The sequence below is a fragment of the Lates calcarifer genome, unplaced genomic scaffold, assembly GCF_001640805.2.
Source record: "Lates calcarifer isolate ASB-BC8 unplaced genomic scaffold, TLL_Latcal_v3 _unitig_950_quiver_259, whole genome shotgun sequence".
In the NCBI taxonomy this organism is placed as follows: domain Eukaryota; kingdom Metazoa; phylum Chordata; class Actinopteri; family Centropomidae; genus Lates; species Lates calcarifer.
Window position 1 is genome coordinate 1,214,352 of NW_026118117.1, and position 13,136 is coordinate 1,227,487.

The 13,136-nt window shown below is 38.1% G+C and overlaps 1 protein-coding gene across 2 annotated transcripts in view; it reads left to right on the forward strand.

Moving 5' to 3' along the window:
* The window catches only part of dok4 (docking protein 4), a 58,920-nt gene that overhangs the window by 12,147 nt on the left and 33,637 nt on the right, over positions 1–13,136 (forward strand). Inside the window, exon 2 of one of the 2 annotated variants that reach the window (XM_018672105.2) lies at positions 4,069–4,255. The exons of the other annotated variant lie outside the window; for it this stretch is intronic. The gene's annotated coding sequence lies outside the window, so the exon portion shown is untranslated. The remainder of the gene's footprint in view (positions 1–4,068; positions 4,256–13,136) is intronic. 2 annotated transcript variants of the gene reach the window in all.

Below are 13,136 nucleotides of genomic sequence, written 5' to 3' on the forward strand. Positions count from 1 at the left end.
CTTGCAAAGTCCAATGCTAAAGAGGGACATGCTTTTTTCTAGGTGACGGGAGCAAGGGACTGCAGAGGAGAAAGGAGGAGAGCAAATAAGAAAGATAGAAAGGGAAGGGGAAAGAAGGAAGCAAGGAGGGAAAGAGCATTGGTCAATGAGCACCATCTGTCAGTGCTAGGACGGACCACTGAGCTGTCCACAAATATTAAGAGACTGGTGCCTGTCAAGTGTGTGTGTATGTGTATGTGTGTGTGTGTATGCATGCATAAAAAGCCAATTTACCCAGAGGAAAGTCTGTCCGTGTCCAGGTCTAGCATCACTGTTAAGGGGTAAAACTGTTGATGAACATGATCCACAATAGTGATTCACACTAATTTAGTGTTTTACTGTGGGGTGGATGCTATTTTTATGAATGTAGTTATTCATTTCTTTAGCCTTTTATGTCTCTTTTACACCATTTGATGCAGCTGCATTATTGAAGTTCTGTGGTTTGACATAGTTGTGATGGTCTACATTATTTGTCAGGATAAAAAGGCCAAACAATAGCTGGTTCCAGCTTCTCAAATGCAAAGATATGCTGGGCATTTTTTCTCCTCTGACGTTTTATAGACATAATAATAGATGGATTCATCTTAAAAATTACCAACAGATTAACCAGTTAATCAAAACTAATTATTAGTGGCAGTCTCAGTGGTGTGCTTGTATCTTTAATGAGCTGACAGGATACATGTTTACATTTGTGGTTCATAATTCAATGCAAGATAAAGACAGATACAGTGGCCTCAGAAAGTATTCAGACCACTTCAGTTTTTGGAGAGAAAAATCTAAATCTACACAGTATGCTAAAAGTAAAGGGGTCTGAATAGTTTCTGAAGCCACTGTACATTTGCAGTGATATGATGTTACAAATCCATTCAAAGCTAATTTTATACAGTTCAGTTATGCTGCAATTTAATATTGATTCAGCTCTGGTTCAACATGGTTTGATTTATCTTTTTTCAGCTTTTTTGTTTATTTTTCCTTAAAAAACTTAAATAAAAAAGTTTAGTTTCCATTACAAACTTTAAAACACCCCACATTTTACATCTACCTCCACATCAGCAGTAGCTCAGTACTAACCTGCTGGCAACTGTTCTCCTTGGTTGCAGAGTCAGTGTCATTAAACACCTTATGACTTTAACCAGGAGGATTTAGGTGGCGGTGTGCTCTGGAGGATGCTAGTTGTTCTGCTGTGTCCTCTTCCCTATCTGACATTTCTTGATGATGGACATTCTAAACATGGGTGCACACATGCACAGACACACAGATGACTCTTCAATTGTCTGTCCACCTCTAACTCTTTTTACCTCAAATGTGCTTGAATTGAAGACTCAGCATAAAAGTGGGACATTCTGCCATGATGTGTGTCTCACTTCATGTTTCGGCGTCAGTGTAGATTGATGCATTTAATGAAAACGCAGCCTTGCTGTTCTATGAGACAGAAAGGCAACAGATAACCAAAACCTTGCTAAAAACACTTTTTGTGTGGATAGGCCTTAAGAGTATGTCAGATGCTCTGTAAGGATATACTTACTATACAGGGCACAACTTTGCTTTCAGTGGTCGCCAAGACATGAAAACTACATAGAATCACCATTCAGATCTGATTAAAATGCCTAGAAATTTGGTGACTGCCCCAAAATAGTTTTCAGATTGCCTTTATTCCACAGGTTAGACTTCTGCTGTGCATGTTTAAGGTTTCACAACACCAACCTCTTTAACAGCTCAGTCCAGAGCATGATGTGAGACCATCAGCTCATCTATTGGCCGCTGCTGGGGAATGGTGGACTGTGTGTTATACAACCGCTATCTTTGGTGTTGTGGACTATTCTAGGACACTAAGTGTTTTGTGTTCTCCCTCATATCATCTCTGATGATAGTTCCCAAGCAGTATTTGAATGTGTTGTTTGATTTGTTTAGTCTTCTCCAGAGCACACTGTCAATCACTGTGCTCTTCGTTAACTTAGAAAGCTTGTGTCAGCTTCAAGCCATATACTGGCATCAGTGCAGCAGCATCATGTAATGCTTTTTGTGTAGGCACACGCCCAAGCATAGTGTTTTACCAACATTATACTGTAGCACCCAATTTGTATTGACACTTCTCTCTGGTTGGCTGCTCTGCCTGTTTGAGAACAAGCAATGTCATGACAAGCTGCTAAATGAACATAATTGGCACTTTGTTGTCATTTGTTGTTATTCTGGGCTGCATGAAAACGGGCCTCATGTAGTCTCACTCAGTGAGTTAATACCACCCCCCCACCCCCCATTTTTGGCTGGAGTGCAGCAGTTGGGCCAGCACTATTAACATGAATGTATCTGACTGACTCACTAAGTGAATGATAGAGTTACACCATTGGCTGGCCAGCTGTTGGACTTTTCCCATTGGCCATCGCTCTGTCAAAACAATTTGTGTCATCAGGAAGTGCACTCATTTTTGTTTGCTCATTCTGGTGTCAGGTGTTCGCAGAGTTCTGCTTGCCTGCTGAGAGCTGCATGCCCATCATGAGAGCATGCACAGCAAGTGGAAACAAACTACTGGTGTTATGGAGACTTAATAGCAGCTAACAACGCTGTCAGCAGCCTGGCAGTAACTCGTAACTCTACTGTTAATATGGTGACCTACCTATTTTCATTCAAGGTCGTGTTAACCAAATCACATCTTGTACTTTGTTGGTCAATTTCTTCAGTTTTCTCCATGTTGCTTTCAGATTAAGGGAATATGTTTTTTCTGTGTTTTGTCAAATTGCTCTATGTTGCTATTTCATTCTTTCTGCCTATCAAAATATTTCATGACTCCAGAGTGCACTGTGAAGGTGTGAGGCAAGGTTTTCTTGGAACTGTGATATGAAAAAGTGTGCCCGACAATTCAAATGCCTCTTGTAAGATAACCATGAGTGTTTATGGCTGTGAGTAGTATGTGTGTGTATGTGTGTTTGTAGTGTATGCATTCATTCACAGTGATCAGATATGGGGCTGGAGACTGACTGTCTTGTCTGTCTATTGGCCAGTTGTCCAAGGACATTTTTGTGTGTGAGTGCAGGTTTCTCTCTCTCTCTCTCTCTCTCTCTCTCTCTGTGTGTGTGTGTGTGTGTGTTTATCCCGTTATCTGTGACAGATAGTTATGAGCAGACAGACTGACGCTTTCCCAAGTGTTAGCCTTGGGGCAGACTGGGAAGAGGCATGAGGGTGTGTGCATGTGTGTGTGTGTGTGTGTGTGTGTGTGAGAGAGAGAGAGAGAGAGAGATAGAGATAAAGAAATGGATGAACGTCTGAAATTTTGATACGCTCTGTTTCATCCCCAACTCTCCCACTTTTGGTATTCTAAGGTTATTTTTTTCATTATTGCTTCCTTACCATTTCTCTCTCATTTTGGTAAATATGCTTATTGGCTTTCTGGTGCTGAATTAAATGAGAGGATCCAAAGTTAATTGGAAGTTATGTTCTGGACCATTTTTCCTGGCTGGGAGCTGTTGCCAGGAAAAGAAGGTTTTATTGCAATTGGACAGAGTCAGGCTAGCTTCCTTCATTTCCAGTCTGTATGCTAAGCGAAGCTAACCAGGTGCATTTAACTTTCACAGCAATAGTGGAAACAATGTATTTCTCAAAATGTCAAACTACTCAGGAGGCTCTGGACAAACCTGGAACTTGGGAGCACAACAGCACTGGGCCAATTCACCTACACACATCATGTGCTATGCTATATTCCAATCATGTTAGTCATTTTGGTATCAACACAGTAACTATACTTTCATGTGGAGGTGGATAACATTGATCATATTATCACAATACAATGTTCTGCTGGGAAACCATGGGTCCTGAGATGTTACTTTGACACGCAGCAAGTCAAGTCAATCCCGTTTTATTTATGTAACAGCAAATCACAACAGAAGTTATCTCAAGGCTCTGACTTGTTGCAGACCAAGCACAATCCCCAATGATAGCTGCACACAGAGTCCCACCACACCTCAAAAACTGCTCATAAATGGCTCAAAGAACATGAGGAGCCTAAGGTGTTGACCTGGCCTCAATTCTCCACAGATTCCAATCTGAATGAGCATTTGTGGGATGATCCAGAACGAGCAAGATCCATCCTGCAACCCACAGGATCCACTGCCAATGTCCCTGTGCCAGACACCACAGGACACCCTCAGAGGTTCTGTGTCTATGCCCCAACGGGTCAGCTGTGTTTTGGTGGCAAAAGAGGTACCTGCACAATATTAGGCAGGTGAGTTTAATGTTATGGCTGATCACTGTACATTCCTTAAGGGTCAAAACAACTAAATCATAACCCTCCTAACCATACAGAAAATACATAAATAAGAATCAAATGTAGTGCAGACACATTACTGCAGCCATACAACAAAACAGCACAAAATGGCAGTGAAAATTGTTCAAGCAAGATTAACCTGCTCCAGTAGCCCCTGGAGCAGGTTAATCCAGCCATGGTTTCTTACGGAAACTGGGTTCCATTCATCCCAGTGCACAACAAACATCTCTCTTCAGAGACTTGGAACTTTCTTGAGACAAACAGCACTTAGGAGAAAACAAGATCACTCTAAAGTAGCTCCTAGCGACAAAGCCACAGTTAATCACCCCACTCACTCACCACGCAGTTTCCCTCGCTTTTGTTGACACTTACTGCTCTCATCATTCTTATTATCAGAAAAAAATTGTCCACTACCTTGAGTATACAGCTCTGTAGTGCTGAATAATCTCAGCATCTACAGCGAGTCCTGACTGGATAATGTGTTAAGCAGTCACCACCACACTGTTTAAAGAAATTTTAAGAAAAATTTTAAGAAATTTGTCATATTGTAGTGAGTGAGTTTGTGTTGCAGTTTTAGGGTATATTTTTTGGTATTATGTAGGCAGGAGAAAGCAACAGTTTTTGTTGCTGTCATATTCAGACTAGGGATGCACATGAATAAGCGATAGTCGATTAGTCAGGGGTAATGGTCTTAGGGCTGAACAATTTTGGGAAAAAATGTAATTGCAATTTTTCTGACAGATATTGTGACTTGATTTGCGATATAATTTTTGAAAGCTTCAGTCCAGGATTCAATATATGCTATACTATACTATTATCTATCTATCTATCTATCTATCTATGTATCTATCTATCTATCTCTCTCTCTCTCTCTCTCTCTCTCTATATATATATATATATATATATATCATTGAAATATTAACTGCTCTGTGTACTAATCCAAGGATGAGAATGAAAATATAATATATAAACCTAACTTAATGATAGCTGGTTCATTCTACCATTTTCTCTCTTTTTCTCTCCTTCTAAGCTCAACTTGGTATTTTGCAATTTTATAATATTAGTGTCAATAATTTTGCCGCAGTGGGCCACTGCTACAAAATATAATCTGAGGTGCGCTGTTGATGAGTGGAGGTTGGGAGGTAAAGTTAGCACATCTGTGTGCTACAGTGCATAACTTGACATGACAACATATTATTATTTTGGTTTGGGTGGAGGGCACATTTTAATTATGATGTCATGACTAATCAACTTAAATTGGCTTGATTAATTGACTTCAAAAAGTAATTAAAATTCCCATCTGTAATTCAGACTGTGAAGCTGTGGCTGTTTCCAGATGAGGGATGTCGTGCTAAATGTTAATATGCAAGTCAAGCTAAGTCATGTGACCAAACTCTCATGAATGAAGCAGAGGAGGCAAAACCAAACTTTTGCATTATGTAAGTTTGTATGTAAAAAGGGATAACTCTGTTATTAACACATGGTTTTGAGTAAATAATTGCTAGGGACAAAAATCTTTGGAATCGGTACAGCATTGATCAAAAACAGTGAACCTGGACACCGTGAATAGCTGCAGCAGTGTAAACACTGCACACATTCACATTAAAGTACATCTACTAAAGGGGTTGGTTTAGTCACTGACTGACTCATGCTCAGATTGTTATTATGATTATTTAACAGTATTACGTAAGTCGTTTCACTGGGCAGAACACTGTAGCTGCTGAAACACTGCTGCCTCGACTGGTCAGTTTGTTTGTGTTATGGTATGCTATTGGATCATCTGCTGTGTTCAGCTCTGTAAAATTCAATTCATTTCAGTGGAGTCTGGTAGTGATTGCTGGGTACAGTGTTCTTGTTCAGAAGTACATGTGTCTTTATCAATTATTTACATAGAATAATAAACCCCAGGTTCAAAAATAGGAGAGTTATCCTTTCAATTGTCAACATATTTTATACATCACACAACTAATTGCCAGACAACAACACATGACACCAGCTAATAGCCAGCATATGCTGGCTAACTCAGATTTTAACATCAAACTCAAAAAGCCTTGACTGTAACGCTTGGTCATTCTTTTTTGCCATCACAACAAAGTCCACATCATTTCTCGTGACAGTGAGGTGCTGCATTGTGGCGCCAGTTACATTTCCTTAGATTCTCTGTGGTCGCCCATCCCGCTCTGGGCCCCCTGAATAATTCAGGATTTCCTACCAGCAAAAGCAACCCTGTTCACAAGTGATGGATGTGATCCTTCACCAGCCTCCCACCAGTAGACAGTGCCAACTGTGTTTGTACAGTATGTGAGTGCTTTTAGGTCCTGTTGTCCTGCTGGTTTTAACTTATGAATTTATTAAGGCTCTAACAGACACACGTCTGGGGCTGACACTTTTGCTTGTAGCATAGCATCCAACATATTTAAAAAGTTAATTTAAACAAAGAGGAATGGAAATAATCTTCTTTTTGTGAGTGATCCCACCATGCACATTAAAAAATAATAACACTGATTAATCAAGACTGATAGTAAAGAGACTTGAACTGTGATCTGCTCAGGGTGAGACCACTAACTAGCTGTTGGGATGGGTATGATCTTATCCATACCCTTATCAGTCTGACTCATACTGTTACTGGTTCTTTTTAATTGCTGAAAGAACTGCATTTTTTTCTTTTATTTTATAGTATTTAAAAAACCTAAATTACGAACAGGGTTAAAAACCACTAGTTAAAAAACCTGTGGGTTTCCTTGTCAGTATCTGGATATTGACTCCTGAGCATGTGTGGATTTATCCAGGTTTTAGATTAATGGGTTGACTGATACAAAAATACACAGGTTTTCTCAAAAAATATTGGATGAGTAAGAATAGAAAGAAAAGAGCAAGGGATGGAAAAATAAAATAAATGAGTTGGTAAAAGGAAGGGATGGAGGAATGGGGCCTGATTGCCTGACTGATTTCATGAGCCACGTCTCTGCTAGCGAGAGTCTGGAGAGACAGGTGGCTTTGTGTGTGTGTGTGTGTGTGTGTGTGTGTGTGTGTGTGTGTTTGTGTGTGTCCTCATGGCTTGCTGTGATATGTGTGTGTGGCAGTAATCTTATTAGTTGTGTGAGCATGTGTCTAACAGAGATCGTGACCAGATATGATTTTTGATGCTCAAATGTGTCAAACTGAAAAGGAGAGGAGAAAGGTCACACCATGCGTAAACACTCACACATACACACACATACACTCCCTTCCAAAAGTATTGGAACAGTCAATTCCTTTTTTTTGCTCTAGACTGAAAACATTTGGTTTTGACATCAGAAGATGAATATGAGACAAGAGATCAACATTTCAGCTTTTATTTCCAGGTATTTACACCTGGATCTGATACACAGCTTAGAAGATAGCACATTTTATTTGAACCATTTTGTTGTTATTATTGGGACCTGTGACTGACAGATGTTTTTTGTTGCCCAGGTGTGTCCTATTACATTGATTATTCAAACAATAAATAGCACTGAATGTCTACTCTCAGTTTCAGATTTGGGTTTTGCCCATGCAGGCTGCATTTACAGTTAGAGGTGTAACCAACATGAAAACCAGAGAGCTGTCTGTGGGTGAAAAACATGTAACTGTGAAGCTGAGAGAAGATGGAAAATCAATTAGAGCCATTGTACAAACATTAGCCATAGCCAGTACAACCATTTGGAATGTCCTGAAGAAGAAAGAAACCACTGGTGTACTAAGTAATAGAAGTCAAGCGAGTAGACCAAGGAAAACATCAACAGTTGATGACAAAAACATTGTGAGAGTTTTAAAGAAAAATCCTAAAACAACTGTTGACATCAGCAACAACCTCCAGAGGGCAGGAGTGAGGGTATCACAATCTACTGTTCACACAAGATTTCATGAACAAAAGTACACAGGCTACACCAGAAGATGCAAACCACTCATTAGCAAGGAAAGTAGGATGGCCAGACTGGACTTTGCCAAAAGTACAGAGACAAGCCTCAGAAATTTTGGGACAAAGTTTTATGGACTGATGAGACAAAGATGAACCTTTACCAAAGTGATGGAAAGGCTAAAGTTTGGAGTATCCCAAACATACTCATCTGGGAAACAGAGTGGAGGTAATGTTATGGCTTGGGCTTGCATGGCTTCTTCTGGGACAAGCTCATTAATCTTCATTGATGATGTAACACATGATGGCAGCAGCAAAATGAACTCAGAAGTCTACAGAAACATTTTGTCTGTCAATTTAAAGAAAGATGCAATCAAACTGATCGGAAATTCTTCATCATGCACCAAGATAATGACCCAAAACACACAGCCAAAACAACAAAGGTGTTCATCAGGGGCAAGAAGTGGAAGGTTTTAGACTGGCCAAGTCAATCTCCAGACTTAAACCCTATAGAGCCTGCTAAAGAGGAGACTAAAGGGACTAACCCCCCAAAACAAACAACAACTGAAAGAGAAGAATGCAAAAGTTTGGTGATGTCAGTGGGTCACAGGTTTGATGCAGTTATTGCAAGCAAATGATTTGCAAGTGTTATCCACTTTAATCTATTTAAGTCTATCTGTTCCTATACTTTTGCTCACCTAAAGATTTGGTGATCTGTTACAAATAATGATATTTTCTGGTTACACCTCTAACTGTAAATGCAGCCTGCATGGGCAAAACCCAAATCTGAAACTGAGAGTAGACATTCAGTGCTATTTATTGTTTGAATAATCAATGTAATAGGACACACCTGGGCAACAAAAAACATCTGTCAGTCACAGGTCCCAATAATAACAACAAAATGGTTCAAATAAAATGTGCTATCTTCTAAGTTGTGTATCAGATCCAGGTGTAAATACCTGGAAATAAAAGCTGAAATGTTGATCTCTTGTCTCATATTCATCTTCTGATGTCAAAACCAAATGTTTTCAGTCTAGAGCAAAAATAAAGGAATTGACTGTTTCAGTACTTTTGGAGGGGAGTGTACATGATTACCTGTCAACAGGCTTAGTTGCAGGTTCATACACAAACAGCAGACTCATAAAAACACACAGACACTTCTTATACACTATTGCCTTATGTATTGTTATCAATGGAGAATTATGGGTAATATTCTTCAGATAAATAAAATAATGTTGTTACAAAATAATATTAATCAGTAAGTTGCTATTCTCTCACAATGAAAAAATAAAAAAATAAATGGAGAATTATTAACCAAAACTTGCTTCATTAACTTCTATTAATACCAAATTTAAAGGCCCTATGTATACATTTATATGAGGGGTCTTCAAAAAGTTCTTGGAAAAAGGACAGTTTGAAAAAACGGTTTCAGTTCTGATGTTTATTTTTGCGTTGCAACGTACATTTAAGGGTTCATGTTAGAACATGTTATGACACTTTAGTATGAGATCGTACAGATGCACTGAGATCAAAATCTCTGCATATGATTTTTAGCTATGTACTTTTTCCACAAACTTTTTGAAGCCCCCTCGTACATACAACTTCCAGCTTTGGCACCCCCCTGTGGCAGAATTCAAAAGAAACTGTGGCAGATGGTAATAAATACTTACTGAAGCACCTTTTTGAAAAATGAAACAAAATATTTGTCACCTGAAGATTAATGTCTTCAGTAGAAACCAATAGCTTGGGGCTTTGGGGCTTTGGACTGACACAAGACCACACTCGTGTCTGTACATTAAACATGAAGCCAAGAGGCAATTAGCTTAGTTCAGCATAAAGACTGGCAGTGGGTGGCTCTGTCCAAAGGCGACAGACACAAGAGTGCTACTGAGAGATAGATAATATATAATAAATAATAAATAATAATAATAGCAATAAACAAAATAAAGCCAAGTGTAATTATTAAGTCTGAAACACTTTCCACCTGTCAAGGCTGTCCCTCCACAAAAACACTTGCCTTGTTCATATGTTCAAGGGAGACTTTTGACCTCTGTCACCTGCATTATGATGTGGTGATAGAGGTGAGGGTGTCAGTAGGCTGCTTTTTGGTGGCCTTGCTAGCTTATCTTCTTCTACTGTAGAATGTAAATAGACCATTTCGAGGAAATATGCAGAACAAAGGCAGTTAAGAAAGACTTAAGTCTCAGCCATTGAGATAACAGAAGAGTTTGGCTGATATTATATTACTTTCATGTCCAGAGCCACTAAAATCTCACTGAATGCACTTGTAAGAAGTCCTAAAATTGAGTGTTACTTTTGGCACAGGCTGCTTCCTCTTTTTTCACACTCATTATATCAGTGCATCACAGTACATTTGACATTGATATATATATATATATATATATATATATATATATGTATATACTTTTTTTTTTCTAAAATATTTTATTGAAAAATACAGTAAAATGTTTCCAATTACAGGGATACAGTTATCCTTTTTTTAATATACATATATGCATATGTAAACAGTCACATACGAGGCGACACCTGTAGGAGTCGGCGGCCTACTTGAGGGTGAGGTCGTGGTTTATGGATCGTATTGCGAGTATTGCGAGACATTTTACGCAGTCCAAAGTAAAACTTTCCAACAAAAAAATACTGCGGCGTAAGACAGGACGAAAAAAGTAACCTAAAAGCGCAATAGAATAACAATTATAATTGAAATCGGCAGGAGCTTCCGAACTCACATCCTACTCCATTGAAGCTCCTATATACATTTAACAATTTCTTTGGTGTGACTGAGAAGAGTTTTAGCTGTGTTTTTGTAAGGTGTGCTGGCTTCTCAGGGAATAGACTGTGAACACTATTGATTGGTGTCCTCACACACACACAAACACAATGAGTGTGCATCAGTGAATCGATGTTGTGCCCTTGTTTTGATTTACATCTAATTTTGACAAGCTGCCTTCTCTCTCTCTCCTCTCTCTCTCAGTGTGTTTGTGTTTTCAGCAACTGAATACAAATTCAAGCAGATGACTATGTGTGTATATATATATATATATATGTGTGTGTGTGTGTGTGTGTGTGTGTGTGTGTGTGTGTGTATATATATATATATGGAGTATACACACACACACACACACATATAAGAATGATGTTAACAAATTGACACTTAAAACAAAAGGAAACATTGGCACTGATTTACTTGTATTGGAGAAAGTTGTATTGGCACTGAAAAAAGGTTCACAAAAGTAAAACATAGCCATCAAGACATTTGTTTTACAATCTTATAATCTATTTTGATATTTTTTGCATAAATTATGTGTTTTTCAATGATGAATAACAGATTTTTTTTGTCATGTCTATCTACTTTCAATGACAGCTTTTTTATTTAAATTTTTTAAATGTTGTCTTTCAGTCACATTTCTGGCATGGAGGAGAGTTGCTTGCCCAGTACACACTACCTGCAATGCGTGTGCGCTGTAGTTGTGGCACGTCCATACACTATATATTCAGGTGTGCCATGTCTCTCTTTCTCTCTCTCTCTCTCTCTCCTTCACTGTGCGTGTGTGTCCTTGTGTCTATATGTAAATCACACGCCCCTTGCCCATCCCCTCAAGCCCCTCCATTCCATGGCAAAATAGTTGAAACTGAAAATCTGCGACATCGGAAAAAGACATTGTGAAAAAGACTGTCTCAGAAAGAAGACATACAAGATAAAAAAAATATGCAGACTGACATCGAAAAACATCATTAATGCAAAAGATATTACAATTGAATAAGAAAATAACATTGTAAAACTGTAATTTTTTGATGTGTTGTATTTTTCACTGAAACTTGTTTTGATGCTAATACAACTTTTTCCATACAAATATTTCAATGCCAGTGTTTTCAGTTCAGGTTTTGTTTGTGATGCCAAATTTTGTCAAAGTGTCAAAATTCAAATGTGACTGTGAAATTGAAGTTAAAATGAAAACAGATTCAAGGGCATGTGTTTAGGATGGCTTACTCTTGAGACTGTACTAAAAGGGCTTGTGTGCAATAAAGAATAAAAAATAAAATAAAAATAAAGTAAAACAGTAAAGTAAAATAAGAATTAGAAAAACTGTGGAAAGTATAAAGTGCAGAAATTCAATTCATTTTGATATATCTAATTTAAGTATTAAAATTTAGAAAAAAAAGTTTATATTGGTCACAGTTGTAAAGCATACTAAATGAGATTTTTTAACACGCTCAAGTGCAAATGTGCAGTGTGCAGAGTGTTGGCAAGGATTCACAGTAGACAGTAATGTAGAAATGGCAGAGTAGATACAGGATATACAGTCTAATTTTGTTTTATTGTTTTTGCCCAGTTAATTTAATAGTTTAATGTACCCTGAACTCCCTGTAGAGTAACATTAATACTGGGTGGTTATCCTGGTTAAATAAAGGAAACAAAAAATACAATTTGCTCTAATGATTTCTTTTTGATATTGACAACCACAGGCTTCCGTATTTTTCAGGTATTAAGGTAGTCAAATGTACCAAGCAGAATAAGTAGTAGGGGGTAGTACACTAAATATATTACACCTGCTTCTACTAGTCATGATGGTGCTTATCTAAGCTTAGGTATTATGGCTCTTATAGGCTAATACTGAAGCTCATTGGTTTCATTTCACTGGACTTAATCGCATATCATCAAACCTGAGTTATGATAGCATAGTCAGTGGATTGTTGAGTTCTGTACGGGACATATGATCTGAAAGAGTACTTAAAAATAGTATGGAATGCAGTAATCTAATTTCATAAGCTCTATAGACACATTAAAATGGTCCAGACTAGAGCTTCAGTTATGCACAGTTATTTGTTCCACTGCTAATGAAAATATTATATAAAGAGTAGCTTTAAATCCCAGTTGTGTATTGGTCAGATAAATCACTGATGAATTGGTTACATATCACAAAATCCTTTATCCCTTGCCTA